Source organism: Hippocampus guttulatus, chromosome 4 (assembly GCF_054856545.1).
Source record: "Hippocampus guttulatus isolate MCC_2025c chromosome 4, RoL_Hgut_1.0, whole genome shotgun sequence".
NCBI classification, from domain to species: domain Eukaryota; kingdom Metazoa; phylum Chordata; class Actinopteri; order Syngnathiformes; family Syngnathidae; genus Hippocampus; species Hippocampus guttulatus.
This window is the reverse complement of record NC_141264.1, coordinates 23,666,306-23,682,204: the sequence shown is the minus strand read 5'-3', so window position 1 is coordinate 23,682,204 and position 15,899 is coordinate 23,666,306. Positions and strand designations below refer to the sequence as shown.

The following is a 15,899-nucleotide window of genomic DNA, read 5'->3' as shown; positions in this document are numbered from 1 at the left end:
GCTCCGACTGATGTCTTTTGAAAGACCCCCCCCCCCCCCCCTCCTCCTCCCACACACTGAAAAGCGATTCAGATGTCATAAAATATTTCAAGTCTCGCCACGGACACTGCGATCTGACACGTGCGCTTCTAATCTGTTATTAAATGTGGAGGCACATTCGGCCAACAAGAGTGTGAATAGTTGGGAAGGAGAACAAGGAACAAGAACAAGGCCCGTCGCGTGCGACCCGTGTTTGCTGTATAACGGCATCCATCCGTCCATTTTCAACATCGCTTATCCTGAACAGGGTCGCGGGGACTTGCTGGAGCCTCTCCCAGATGACTTTGGGCAGAAGGCAGACAAAACACCCTGAACTGGTCGCCAGTCAATTGCAGGGGACATGTCAAGACAAACAACCATTCACACCCACATCGTGATATAACTCCAATCATGAAAGTAAAGCAGCCCTGCTTAAAATTTGGGAGGCTTTTCACCCACTTCAGGATCTTGGCTGAGTTGGTGCACCTCCCCTTGCTCCTGCCCGCACCCGAGATACACTAAAAGTCAAACCGAAGCAAACGAGGATTCCATTTGGATGAGATTCTCTTGGAGCACTTGGCAACAAATTGAAACACTAATTGCATCATCAATACTGCACATATCCTATTAGATCGCCATTTCAATTGTGGCGATTTATCCGAGAGTTGTATATCGATACTGACACTGTCGTATCAAGATCACTGACTGATTTCTTCTTTGCTACCCTCAAATAAATGCTCCAAAAAGGGGCAATGGCTCACAAGATTGACAAATAAAGATAGTCAAATGCGGGAACTAAGGGGAAACAGCTGGCCTCCTTGTGTGACATGTTAAAAAAAAAAAAAGCTTCCAGCACCTGTAAAACTCTTTTGTGAGGCTTACGTGCGCACCTGGTCCAGTCAAGTTCCCTGAGTCTTTGCCAGACGTTAGCACAAACTGCAGCTTTGTGTCGGGCTCGCTGGCACCGATGTGGGTTACAAGTCCATACAGATTTTTGTTCCTACTTTTTTTTTTTTTTACTTCTGCACGTTTAGTAGACATAGTCAGTTGACTACCTCGAGGCAAGCAAAGTACTTCCATTCTCCATAAAGTATGTGCTAATGTTATACTGATGTTAGCTCAAAATGCTAACGAAGGTGAGGCTTCCACCTCTATCACGTCACAATTTTACAAAATTATATTGTGGCGCAGATGACTCGGCTCGCAGCTAAAGAAGGTCTCAACAAGCAATGACCAGTATGAACATATTAGCGTCTTAAACGGCAGGAAAGTCAGCAGTGAGTCATGTCTAATTGAATGTGTGGTTGAAAGCATAATGTGCTAAACCAGTCGCTACGGACTCACGCTTAACACCTGGTGAGGCTGCACAGCTGGCATATTTTTGGCTTCATCGTGATACCGCGTGAAGAAGTGGCTCACTGTGTCCACATCTAACAGGCGAGTCAGCACCGAGTTGGGAATGTTTGAAAGGCACGTTTTGTTACAATTCCTTGAATGCGAGATAGCGCGTTTGCGCTATCCGCGTCGGATCCATCGCGCCCTTGTTTGGCCAGCGGCTGAGCCCGCCCCGTTGGAAAGCTTTCCAAAATCCAAACAAACGCGGCGATACCATACCCGCGGCTGTGCGCCGGCGTGAAAATCGGGACCATTTGACCCGAAATATTCTATACACATGTTAACTTTCCTCTTATTGGATCAGTTGAGCACCCCGCAAGAGTAATACCGTCCACTTTAAGAGGCAAAGTTGTCTATTTTTGAGTCGAAATTGGAGCTTAACCTACTTTGTGTTGGCTTGACTGCAAAACGAGGCAAAGTCCGCTTAATCTTTTTCAAACTTTTTGGCCGTCAGCACCTCTCTAACCGGGCTGAAAATCTTTTGCTGTCCCATTTTTCTTGCCCACGCAGCCACCGGGGTCAACACATTGCCGTCTCTCACCCGAATCGCCACCGCTTTACGTTGGGCTTTATTGCCCGGTTTGGTATGTCTGGTATGTCCACAACCACACCTATTCTCTCCATCCGCCATACTAAGGCATGCCTGGGCTCGCACCGATGGTTTTCCTACCGAAAAGTGAGATCTCGCAGACATGGCCAGATAGCATTGAGTCAACATCTGTCACCTCCCGGGATCTTCTTTTTTTGGCAAAGCAGAGGTGGAGCCCGGCAGCGATGTTGGCCTCGCTGCTTTGCGTTCAGGGAATCACGTTGCCGCCGTGTTGATGAAAAGACACATTCCTCCATTCCTCTCGTCACCTTTTTTTTTTTTTTTCTGCTGAGGAAGCGGAGAAGTCAGCGCCCGCGGGGCAGAAACAGAGCCGGCCTGTTGGATGCTGGGAAAGTGTGGAAGGAGAGTCGTAAATCCCAGAGAACCGAAAAAAAAACCCGGGATTGAATGCATACTTTACCTTCAGAAACCCCCACACACACATGCACACCCACACACACGCATGTGCATATATTCCTGCTTCTCCGGGTGGAAATGATGAACGATGTGCATGAAATGACCCGACGCCCCTTCCACCCATCCCCTGCATCGCATCTCGAGGTGGAGATTCGCTTACATTTTAGTTGTCTCCGAGGAAGCATAAAAACGAAGTGTGTGTGTGTGTTAGGGGTCCAACGTGCTGTGGATTTTACTGTCCGTACAAAACAAATGCAACGGGAAGACTTTCTTCCTCTTACCTGACGACGGGTTAGTCAGGGAAAAGGCTGGGATCCTCTGCCAAAACGTCAATCCTGTGGCTCGACGATGGATTTCCTTTCAACTGATTTCCACAGGGCGATAAAACATTTCGGCGGGGAATCGAGAAACTTATGAGTGTCATTCCAGGACACTTGGCCGCAGATGAGAATTGTTCTGTTAAGAAAAAAAAAAAACGTTTCCCAAGTGCGCGGCGTCACATGGTGCATCGCACTTCTGCATCACAGATAAAAATATTCCGGGTTCTGATCTCAGATTGATGTTGTGAGGAATTTGCTAATTCAAGTGTTTTTTTTCCGCGAGTGCTCTGGTGGCCTCGTACATTCCCAAAATATTGATGTTTGGGAATGCTCATTGCCCGTTTTTTCCGGAGATGTTTGTCTAAGTGATGGGTGATTGGTCCACAGTGTACCCGCACATTTCGCCCAAAGTCAACCGGGTTAGATTCTGGATAGCCCCAGCACAGTGGTTCTTAAAATGGGTTCGATCGTCAGTCGTCAACGTGTGACTGTCTTTATAGTATGTCATAAAATTTTCAAAACGTAGACTGTATTTTTGTCTTGATTTTGTATTTACTTTTTTCTGTTTTTAAAATGTTTTTTAAGTCATATTTGTGTTTTTCACTAATGAAGGGTTCGGTGAATGTGCATATGAACTGGTTGGGTTCGGTACTTCGAACAAGGTTAAGAACCACTGCCTCAGCAGTATAACATGAAGGGGAGATCGGATCAACGTCCAAAGTGATCTGATGCTCTCCAAAACTTTGGATTTCAAGGAACTTGTCATGTTCTGTCATTGGTCGGTTGGCGCTTACCAGTATTTTTCTTCTTCTCTTTATGTATGGGGCAACCGGGAGCGATTGGTCATCAGCTTCCAGTCATCAACTCTCCGCCCACACAAGGAAGATGCCAGATCGACTCCAGTCTTGGATCTCGTCTCGCTCCAGTCATGTTTTTTTGAACGACCCCTCTGTCGGATACTCTTCACTTTATGTCCCTATTCCCGCAGGTTCTGGCCTCCTTCTGGAAACCTTTTGTTTGCTTTCAGCCTACATCTTAGTTTTCTGTTAGTTAGTTTTTTTTCCCATTTGGTCTTGCTTTATGTTCCCCAATTTTTGACGTTTTGTGTTTAACTGTTTTGTTAGGGTTTTTTCTTTCTTTCTTTAATCAAAACTTTTTGTTTATTCAAACAAGGCTCCATTCTTGCAGTCCTGAAACGAATTCCAGGCTGACGTGAAGAGTCGTTGGAGCGGCATCTCTTCTTCACCGTCCAACCGTGTTCCTGCACATTTGCCCTCGCTGCACCCGACAGCTACTTTACACGGCGCTGGCCAAGCGTTCTGGAAAGGCAGCCTATCATTTGTGAACATGGCACAGGCACAACGTTTAGACGATTAGCGCGGCTCGATCTGTGGGTTGCCAAGAACGCAAGGACAAAAGAAAGGTCCCATACATTGCCCGTTGTTGTGTGCGCGTGGGGGGACGGATTTGACGATATCGTGACGGAACGCCTGACTCATCTGTGCGAAAGTGTTTCCTTGAGTCGCCAATTTACAAACCGCTCTCTCCCCCCGTTGATTGATGCTCCTTTGGAACGTCGTACCTTGCAGCGGCAGCCGCTCGACATGTTTGGCGGCGTTGCGGGCGACATGGCGAATACGGACCAACGCACTCGTGACGCAGGCTGGCCAGAGGATTCGCGGATGCGGAATTATAGAGTAGGGCTGAACGCTCGCTGCTTAAGCTAAAACCACCTCATTAGGTCGCGGTGACGGCATTGAGCCGGTGTTCCAAGCCCTCTCGCATGTCCGCAGAGGAAGTGGAAAGCAAACACTGTCATCTGCATCCATTCACGATGGTGGACAACACAGAAGAAATCGGGTAGGGTTTCAAATTAGTTTTTTTTTTTTTTTAATGTGGGTTTTAACACAAGAGGTGAGGGAAAACCTGAACTGGTCGCCATCCAGTCGCAAAGCACGTATCCCAACCCCCCCCCCCCCCCCAAAAAAAACCCTTCTATTCCTCTATTCCCATCTATGGGCAATTTAGATCACAAACTCATGGCTCGGGGGCCAGATCTGGCCCCGCCACCTCATTTTATGTGGCCCGCAAAAGCAAATCAAAAATGCCAACTTTCATGATGCTAAAATCTGTACCAACACTTTTAATCCTTTATTCCCATCTACAGAAAATTTTGATCTTTCATGAAACATGCGTGAAGGAGGAAGCTGCAGTCCCTGCATAAAACCCACGCAACCATGAGGAGGACATGCCAAGTACACTTCAGAGCCCGGATTCGCACCACCACAAGTCAGAATCGTGAGACGGATTAACTAACCCCCCCCCCCCCCCCCCCACCCCGTCCTTGTTCCACCTATTTTGCAAGCCAGTGTTCGGCTTTTAATTATGGCGTGAAGCTGGCGTACTGCTGTCACGATACTTTTAGAATGTGTCGTTCCCAATGCCGATCATAACAAAGCCATAACTCTTTGCCATTTTGTTTTGGATTCCTTTTTTTTTTGAAGCCGACAGGAATGTCGCGTTTGACCTGCCTCAACAATTACCCCGGAATTTTGGGGAGGGGAGAAAAAAAACTGCAACACAGCTAAGTAAACAGGGAAGGTCATTATTTCCCAGCAATGGCAACTAAGGAAATAGTGAATTATTAGAGGGTATCGTATTTGAAAAAAAAAAAAAAAGGGTCCAGACCGTGCCAGTTTAACTTCTCTAACAGAGTACAACTGCAAACAAGACTGATGGAGAATGGCTGTCACAGTGTTGGGAAATGTGCCTCGGTCACACCAGGTTCAAAGTGGCAGCAATTTAGGTTTTCAAATTGGGGTCAGGCTTCCGAATTTGGGTTTCAAGATAGGCTTCGGGTTTCATATAAAAAACAAAAATAACACTTACTGAAGGCAACGTGTTTCAAAAGGTTATATCCATGTGCTTTTGACGAGATGATGAAACTCCATCCCACTGGTTTGGGTTTCTGGTGTCTGTCTGATTTTTCTGTTTGGGTGGAGCGACTTAACTCGTAGGCGTAAAGTATGTCGCCGGCGTGGTCGCATCCATCCAGCGCTGACTGCACGTGTGTTGTTCTGCGTTCGCGGCGGCATTACGTGGCGGCGGCGGCGAGGTCACTCCGGGGTGAAGGCTGCTGTGAAGACAGCGTACAGAGGTGTTGAGAAGCATCCCGTCGCCACGGGCGCGCTGCTCGACCTACGCCACACCTGAGGGGAGACGCCCCGTCTGCAGGAACAGCTGGCCAGGAAGTCTGGCAGAAAAGTTTTTTTTGGGGGGGGGGGGGGGGGGGTGAAAGAGATATGAGCCGAGAACCAGTCGAGGAGGAGATAAATGGAGAGGCATGCAGCAAAAGGCAGTTGACAGTGGCGACTAAAAGGAAGGCAAAGACAGACAGAAGCCTGAACAAGGGGCCCCTGTGTGCAACAGACAGGATGAAGCTCATAAATCTTCAGCGCTGGATTTATTCTAGTGGAGTCTTTGTGTCAGCCTCTGACAACAGAGGAACGTGATGGACGCACGGAAGCACTTGATTGTTTTTATGGTTTCCTCAGACATGAGTGACACATGACCTGTGAAAACTTGAAGGTCATAATCATTGTTTGATTTATGAAACTATTACCGCCCATAGAATGTAATCGAGGCAGTGCGATGCCTTCGTGGTTGGCAAGTCCGGCTGACAGTTTTAAGATTCGGGATGTGAACCTCGGCCGCGCCCGGCCTGCTTGTATCGGTTTTCTTCCTCCCTTCCAACAACATGCATCTGAGGCGCCATGTTTTGGGATTCTGCCGGCCATCAAATTTGAACTGCGGGTGAGTTGTTGGTTAGACGGCACTGATGTGAGACTCATGTTCATGTTTCCCTCAATTTCAAATTAATTTTCATGTCTGGTGCCATTAAAAGTGTAAAACTGACTAAGACAAAACATGAAATACCTAAATACGCTATCTTTGGCAATCCAGCACCAGAGCCTGTGATGGGATTTTAAGAATTGTCAAGAAAAGTTTACCCCCCCTATTAACCCCCCCATCTCATGTCCATTGCAGGTGACATCATTATGGTTTACCTCAGAGGGTGTTTATGACTGTGAAAAATCAAGAAAATGTAAAATCATTTTTTGATTCTATCATTGCACACGATATACAAAATTGTTGTCATATGTCTTTTCAACAGCAACTAGAGTGAGAAATTAAAAGTGAACATGAACATGTTAACCTCCGAACTGAGAGGCAGATGTGATAAACCATTTATCTGATGTGCCGCTGGTATTTTTTTTTCTGTAAAACGGAAGGGTACCAAGAATCTGGCCTGCGCTGGTATATTAAAAACAAACATGTTTCGACGGAAGAATTGACTTGAACGTCCTCCAAATGTCCAATCTTGGCAACCGCTTTGCATTCTCCATCTATCTGACGTTTGCATCTCCATTCCGACTCATTACTCGACTTTTTACAAGACAACAAATCTATTTAGATCCGGCGTGTTGGCTGCACGAAGCGTTTCACGCCTCCGCTGACCTCCTGCGAGCGTCTGCTCACAAGCTGCCGTCCTCAGGCTGGCAGGGTCTGCTGAGTTCAGTTTTTTCTTTTTCTTTTTTTCGGTTCTAGTTTGTCAGTGGAACTCGAGTGAGAAGCCTCCTTGTGGCGGCTATCAGGAAGAACTGGCCTAGTGGGCAGACTGACAGCGTGAGGAGGCGAGGAGGGAGACAAGAGGGGGAAATGATAAAAACAGACATGGGGTTCTATCAGTTTACACACACACATACACACACACACACATTGTACTTTTCTAATGATCGTGTCTTATGAAAGAAAAAAAAACTATCACACAAAGCAAACACTCATACAGAAGGATGATCAGTACATGTATGACACATGTACAATGCTACTTTCTAATCCTGATTTTTTTTCCATCCTAATCATAAAATCTGTTAAGTGCTCAGGAATTGTTTTACGTGACATTAGAAAAAGCGAAATAGAGGGGTGTTAAACATTGAATATTATTTTTGCATCGCGGTCAAGTGAAGTACACACATACTGAAGTGTGCGGCGACTGCTCTTATAGAGGGTGGCATGCTCAAGATAACTGACACAACACACCAGAGTTATACTGCACTGTATAAAAGTTTGGAGCTCTTCATTTGAGTAACTTTTGATTTTTGTTTTCTTTTGTTAAATTCTGTTTGTTTTTTTATTAGAGTGGGTTTGTTAGATTTTATTAGTTTTAATTTGCTTCAGTTTAGTTTTGATTACTTTTAATATTACTTTTACAATGAGTAGTTGTTTTTATTTTTTTATATATTGAGTATTTCATGAGCGACATTGAAGAAGTAGTGCGTAATGAATTGAAGACAAAATAAATGATAAATAATACTCACTCAATGCTGCAGCAAACAGATGGGCTCAAATGCACCGGAATGGCCTGGAAAAAAACATATCAAAGTCCTTTGTTGATAGAAAACTGCTCGACATACCAGAAACCTACCCAAATAAAACACACAACACATCCAAGACAAGAGTACTGCTTACTTCCTCTCTTACCACCGTCGTCCTTTGAGACAAAGCATCATGAAAAGCCAAACACACATGAGGAAGTCTTTCAACGGTGGCTAAAATGAGGTCGAGTGAGTTGTGAACGTTCACATATGATGAAGTTTTACTCATCATGCATTTCCAAATGTATGTTGCAACGTGAAGGTACAGTACAGCATATGGATGCAAAAAGCTTCACTTTGTCTTGCGGGCTGGTGAGAAAGGGGCATTTTTTCCCCATCCCGTTCCTGAGGTCCAAGTGAGCGGATTTATTTTCACGGTTCTCTCGAGGTTGCTTCGCGGCGGTGGTAAAGGGTGGGCGTGTGGGTCACTATTTTGCTGAATTTGAAACATTTGAAGTATCCGAGACCCCTCCCGCTGACCTCTACATCCCTGTTCCACATTAGAGGAGCGGTGCGCTCATTTGGGACCTGTCAAAGTGCATCACGGTTGTCAATGTGGGTCACACAAACTCTGGCGGCCTTGATCTCATTATGTACAGTAATTTCCCGGCGGTCACTCGCTCTTAAATATCGATCAAAATGTAGCAATTCATAAGGTTTTTAGTGGAGCCCACTTAAATCATCGGGTGACACCTAAATCAAATGTGTTCATTTCAATTCACAAGAAAGCCACTCGAAAGGGTTCAGTGAGTAGAACTTAAAAATGTAAAATACGTATCTGCACGCGCTATGACTGATCACGTAAAATTGTAACTATATTAGCGCACGGTGTTATAGCATGTCAACTGCCTTAAGTGTACTTCCAGTGCACTTAAAGCTTTCAGTATTATTTTTAGACTGTCAAGTCCAATAACCATGACTTGGTATCAGTTACTGGTCCCCTTACACTAGCAACATTTAGTCTGGACGCTGAGGGGGGAGGGGGATCTACTGCCCCAGGGGGAGTCTCATATTCTTCCGAAGACGCCAATAAGAGCACAAAAAGGCTCCAGATTTGTTGCCAGCCTGTTATTTGGTCCAAATTATTGTGCAAATGAACTTTTCTCTCTGATTTTTAGAACCGGAAAACGGCACTTTCATTGGGAGGTTTGCTTAGAAACAAACAAAACAAAATTATTCTGTAAGAGTTGACTTGAAAATTATGCTGTCATTTGTGCACACTATTTATAAAAATCTGAGAAAAACTTCATTTGCATAATTATTTGGAACACAAAGTATATCGTTTTACAATGAGAGAAAATATATTTTCCATGAAAAAGAACCTACCGGTACTCATTTTTTGACAAGTTTGATTTTTTTTTAACGGATTTTAAACTAAGTATATTTTTTCACATAAGAATGATTTTAGCTCGCAAACATCATGTGACCAAACCTCAAAACAGGTGAGCTGTGACAGTCGTTACCTGAGCCTTTCGGCACTGTGATGTCATTTTCTGTCGACAGCAAGTGGCAAAATGGCCGCCCCCTGAGATTATTGACTTGACTTCCCTTTTAACATTTTTTTCCCCCCAGTTTTTTGTTTTTTTTACAAAAATCTTTCTCTTTTACAGTTCATTTCCTTTTTGCGAAGATTATTTCATCATATTTCCCAAACAGTAAAAACATGTTTCTGGGGGTGATTATTTATTTTATTTTTTGAGGGGGATTTTTATTCTGTGTCTGCCACGGGTGAGTAGCTTTACTTTGATTTGCCGATATAATTCATAGCGTTACTTTGTAATTAAAAAGTGTGCCTGTGGAGTTAATGAAGGTTTCACATGTTAGTACCCATAAATATTTGAAATGAAGGGGACAGACTGCAACTCATAAATGATTACAGGGATTGAGAGGCGAGATAAAACAACCACACACAACAGTACCGTGGTGTGCCATGGAGTCAATCAATGTCTTCCTGCGCAAGCATCCGACAAGAGGCTCGTAAACAACCGTCACTTCAGCTGGTTCGCAGAGATGGGTGATCAGCGATAAAGTCAAGGCGTCCTTTGTCATGGGCACATCTGGATTGAAAAAAGGCGCATTCTGGACGAGATGAAGTCAATAACAAAAGATATAAAACGTTTATTTTGGGTTGTTTTTTTTTTTTTGTGAATTTCAGAGAGGCCATGGTTAGGTCACCACACGCAAACTAATAAAACTTGGTATGCTTCAACACACAAAAAAAACGCTTGTTGTATTTATCAGTCTTGACAGAATTCATTAAAAACAAAAAAAAAGGGAAAAAATGTCCTTTGTTTGGAAAAAAGAATGTATGTCATATGGTGCGCTGGAACTTCCAAGGTACTCTGCAGGACATACTCGCTAAGTAATTCATCGCAATACACTTTTCCAGTGAGGTTAAACAAGCCTCCGGGAAGAGCGACACGAGCTCAGACCGACACGTGAGTCACCGTTGGTATTCGCCGTTCATTTGCCATCTCTGCCGCGCCGTTGCCGTGTTGAAACCCAAACAGTAAATGTTGACGGCTGTCTTTTGTCTGTGAAAGAAGTCTTCATCTCAGCGAGGCTACGCTTTGAGCTCACGTTACATTTGGCGGGAGAAAGCGGGTGTTTTGTGATTTGAAACAGGCCCGATTTGAAACAGACCAACTCTCCTTTTTTGAGTCTGGGCCACTTACCATAATTTAATTGGGACTTTTTTTTCTCTCTTTGTAGCACTGACTCTCGCTGGCTGCCGGACTTTATATTTAAACTCGTCAACAGTTTGCTTCCTAACCAGGTCGCTAATAAGTGTGATCTGCGAAAAGGTGCAAACACACTTGAAACAGACGCACGACCAAGAACGAACATGAAGTTCAGCTGACCTGGAGAGTTGCACTCAATCCCCAACTAGGCCAGTTATTATCAGCCTCGTGTTCCCATTCTTCTTCTCATGGGGTTGTCTGACCTGCAAAAAAAAAAAAAACCCAAAAGATGGATCAGTGTTCACCACAAAACCCTTCTTAACTAAACAGGCAATGTTTTAAGTAAATGTGAAAGCCACAAATCAAGCAGGCATTTCGTTTTTTGATATCAATACTAACAACAGCCTGGGGAATGCCACATGCCGTAGAAATTGAACTTAACCAACATTACTTACAAAACATTGACAGTACTGTAGTGTGGAACAGAAGAGCAAAAAAATAGACACGCAGAACACATACAGAAAATAGACAGTTGGTGGCTAGTTAGCAGCTAACATTAGCGGTGTGCTCCACTGTTGTTGCCTCTCTTGTCTAAACACAACTTTAATCGGCCTTCTGCTTGGAAATAAAATTAAGCGAGTCCTCTGTCCACCACTGCTTTATCTGCACGTGTATGGACGCAAGTGGGAACCAAACCAGCATTTCACCTGCGATAAACATCGAACATGGCGTTAAGGCTTATCCCGTCGCAGGTGTCTTGTCTTCCCGCTATTCTCGTCTGTCAACGACACCGGGATCCATCTTCAGCGGTCGGAACGGGAGCGGCGTCCGAGCAGGATGTTTGGGATTGCTGGGAGGCCTGGTTGTCAGCCCTGACCTGCTTGCGTGTGCCTAAGCGTGATGGATGCAAGCCGTCGGCCAAACCTAATAAGTCATGGATAGATAGCTCGCTAGATAGCTAGCTAGCTAGCTATTTAGATAGTCAGAAGGAGACTTAACTGAACAGAAACGATGAGAAAATAACCACACAGCTACATGAATAAAGTCAGTCTTACAAGAAGAACTGATAGAAGAACATATTATGTATTTTTAATACAGTGTAGCTGCTATCTTGTCTTAGCTGTGTGTGTTTAATGCACAGCATGTTTGCACTGAGGATTGAGAGGAAGAAATTTCATTTCTGCTGCATGTCGTACATAAAGCATATTTGACAATAAAGATGACCTTGACCCTGATATTACAAGGCACAAATACATTCTTTTAATACACCTCATGAAGCTACTTTGCCTTTAAAATGTCTGTAGCCGTTACGGTAGTCTTTTTTCTTACGAAATTGAAACTTCACTCCTGTCAAAATCAGTCACTATGCTCGTAACATGAAGAATTTTTGTAAGAAACTTATAACTTATATTTTTGGGTGGAAAAAACAGAGACTTTATTCTTGTAAAATTCTGACATTAGTCTCTTAGAAACTACAGGAAATTTTCCTCTCATGCTGCGGCCTTATTTTCATAATAATACATCTTTATTTTGGTAAAATCCAGACTGTTCTGGTGTCACTACATTTTCACTTTTTTTTTTTTTTAGCAAGGGTGCTAATGATAACTTGTCCTATTTAGTCCTCGTGGGAGTCGCAAAAATGATCTTCACCTTACCTCTTCATTCTGGAAACTACTACTCTATACTTGTAAGACAGACAGGTGAGGACCTTTTAGTTGATGGTAGAACGATAGCAATGATGAAAATGGCTTGTTGGAGGACCGCAAACACCTGCCTGACAGCTGGTAAACATTTACAGAACCATTTGACAATCTCAATCTCCTGACTCATTTTTTCACACTTCCCGTCAAATCGCACACGCACGTAATGAAACGCACATGCCTTCAAAAGCTTAAAATTTTGCACTGACGCACGTTCATCAGGTGAATCACCGACTGGGCAAGAGTGCACGAGACGATCTAGCCATACGCCACGCCACGACGACGACGACCACGACGCTGATGATGACGACTACCTGAACATTATAATGACAGTAATCTGGCACCACTGTAATTCTCGCACCTCACGCTTAACACTCAAAGCCAGGCTGGCAAATACACGCCACGCCGGTAATAATAACACATTTGCATTCCTGCTCTCCTCCGGGTGCCAGATGAAAGGAGCACTTTGGGTCTATTACTGCAGGCCTGAGTATGCATTCATCAGCCTGCTACACCTTGAATGTTGAGGTGTGTGCCAGAAGGGTCCCTCCACCCCAAAGGCAATTGCGGGGCTTAGCTAATGGAAACATTTAAGATTACACTTTAATTGACTGAAAAAGCAGGAGGAAAACTCGTCCAGCCATCCATCCATCCATTTTCTATCGCGCTTGTACTCATTAATCGTGGGTGAGCTGGAGCCTTTCCCAGCTGAAATTGTGTGACAGGTTGCCGGCAAGTCAGAAGGCACCTTACGCACGAGTCTCTGTAGCACAATCGGTAAGCGCGTTCAACTGTCGACCAAAAAGCTGGTGGTTTGGTGTTCTGGTTTTGCAAATGTCCGTATTGTGGTACCGATGAAGGTGAGCGTAGCATCTGGCACTGCTGTGTTGCCTGTCAGTCCGTTAATTTGGGTCAGCGAGAGACGATACAATTAAATCATACCGAGTCCACGAGTCACTGACGCAACGGAATCGTCTGAGTTCGTGTTTCTGGTGAGTCCGTTAAACTGAATCAATCATCTGACTCTTTTCAGTGAGTTTGCTCAGTTTAGCTTGCAGGGTTTTTTTTTTGTTTTGTTTTGTTTTTTTGCGGTGATTCCGTTTATTTAAATCAAACAACCCAAAAAAATGAATCATTTTAAAACGATGCCTCTTCCGACATTTGGAAATTTTGATAACCCATTAATCGGCCAATTGATTAACAAAATACAAAATGAATAAAATAACTTCTGGTCCCTTAATGCTCAAACAATAAAGATGTTCATTACGGGCAGAATATTTGACTGTTTTATAGTGCTTTGTGTAACGTGACAACAGAGAGAAAAATTTGTGAATATTGCCCTATTTTTGATGTTATTATCTTTTTCTTGTGTTGTAATATTTTAATAGGCCAGAAAAACAAAACAATCAGCAAATAAAAAAAAAAGGTCTGGTTTTAAAAGAGAGAATATCATTAATCGGACCTTCCCGTTCTGATCATCTGCATCTGCTATGTTGCTGCTGCATCATTTCGGTTTCCATTTGAACAAAAAAAAAAAAAACCCGAATCGTGTGAGTCGGTGGCGTTTCCCTTCCCGTAGGACTCGAATCATTATCCAAGAAGATTCAGAACCTGTACATTACCCGACACAAATAGCCCCTAACTGTTTATCACCAGCTGCTCCTGAAATGAAATGTTCCATACAAGCACCCTGGAGGTGTAGTCATTAGGTGGTACCATAGAGGGGAGGTGGGGATGGGGGGTGGGGGCGCTCCAGGTTATGTGCGTGTTTAACTCTTTCCAATTTGGCAGCAAAGTTGTGTTTACACAGGGGCAATAGGGGGAAACACACACACACACACACACAAGTGCAATGACAAGAGGCTCTGTCATGCACTGAGGAGTTAGCATGAACATGAACGCAACAGCAAACATCTTACAGTGCTCAGGAAAAATGAGAGGTCACCCAAATGCTCCACGGTGTGCGCACCACTTTCCGCTTCATCACCTCACTGCAAAAAGCACGAAAAACAACAACAACAAAAAAACACCCCACCTTCTGTGCGCCTCCTTGGCTCGCGATGATGCGATGCGAGGGGATCAGTGCGTGCAAAGGCTTCATTCATCATTGTCACTCGCCTTGTGTTGTTGGGCCAATCCCCACCACCACCCACCCTCAAAAAGCACATATAGACTCCTGTAAAAAAAAAAAAAAAGAGAGAGGGGGTTTCCACTTAGCCAAGGCTCAATAAAAAGCTCCAATGCACTTAGTGAGGCATTAATTACCCCCACTTGAAGTGAAGCAAAACCCGGTTTAACTCAACATAATGGACTCTGTCACCACATGCACACTAGTGGCTTTTACATACTGTACCTGTACATGTGTGAGGATTAGCTAGCACGCTCCCCCACCTTGTTTTTACGATTTTCTGTTTCATGAATGCCACAGAGTAAAAGGGAGCCGATGATATTTACTGCAAATCGTATCGTATATATATCAAACCTTAAAATACCTTTTTTTTTCTTCGCAGTTTTGCGAACCAATGACTTGACTTTCACTTTCCAATTTTATGGACCAATATTTTTAAAGTTCATACTGGAGCAAGGCTTTTACCAAACAATATAACTTATTTAGAAGAGGAAAACTCAATTTTCTTGTTGAGAAACATTTTCAGTGGGGAAATTTCAAACACAAATATAAATTTCGGTTCAAACTTTGTGGTTCTGAATGGGTTCATGGCCTATTACCAAAGTGGACTTGATTTAAAAAAGAAAAAAAAAAGGAGACAAGATCGTTGTAATATAATTTTAAAAATAAACAACAACCGTGATGTTATATATATAAATATTCAAAATACGATATTAATATATTTTTAATCTTCTGGACCACTCTCCTGAGTGATGTAGGCCGTAAGGTAACATAATTCATATCTGCCCTGTTAAATTATGTGTGAAGCATTATTTAAAAAAAAAAAGAAAAAGCTTTTTTAAATTGCAAGCTATTTTGTTGCTCAAAGTTGGATATGCTCCGCTTTATCGTAATTCCAGCCAAACCTCTGTAAAAAAGTATACTCCATCACCCAAGCATTTACTTCCGGTCTTCAACGATTCCGTATCAATCTTAGGTTACTTTAGCAACTAGCATGGCTTCTCAATCTTCTGTTAATTCCTCCTTGTCATCGCTTCGTGAGAACGACACTGGCTAGACGTGTAGCTTATTCACTGGCGTGGGGCAGATGATAACTGACGAAGGAGCAAGTCCGCAGCATGTTTAGCCTCACTAGTAGCCAGCCGAAGCTCGTTGCTAGCTAGGTGGTGCAGCGCACCACCAAGCTAGCTTACTTGGACCTTATATGCCCCGCACA

General features: G+C 43.7%; 1 long non-coding RNA gene across 4 annotated transcripts; it reads right to left on the bottom strand.

Moving 5' to 3' along the window:
* Window positions 1-5,095: 5,095 nt before the first annotated feature.
* Window positions 5,096-14,725, bottom strand: LOC147206707 (uncharacterized). Of its 4 annotated transcripts, none has more exons than XR_015100726.1 (6): window positions 14,591-14,725; window positions 11,036-11,118; window positions 10,850-10,968; window positions 10,094-10,231; window positions 8,118-8,161; window positions 5,096-5,875 (listed from the first exon to the last, which is right to left on the bottom strand). It is a non-coding gene; the product is annotated as an uncharacterized LOC147206707 (long non-coding RNA). The 4 variants fall into 4 exon arrangements; XR_015100724.1 differs by lacking the exon at window positions 10,850-10,968 and adding an exon at window positions 5,949-5,992; XR_015100725.1 differs by lacking the exon at window positions 10,850-10,968 and adding an exon at window positions 5,949-5,992 and having other exon boundaries at window positions 5,096-5,872.
* Between the last annotated feature and the right edge of the window lie 1,174 nt (window positions 14,726-15,899).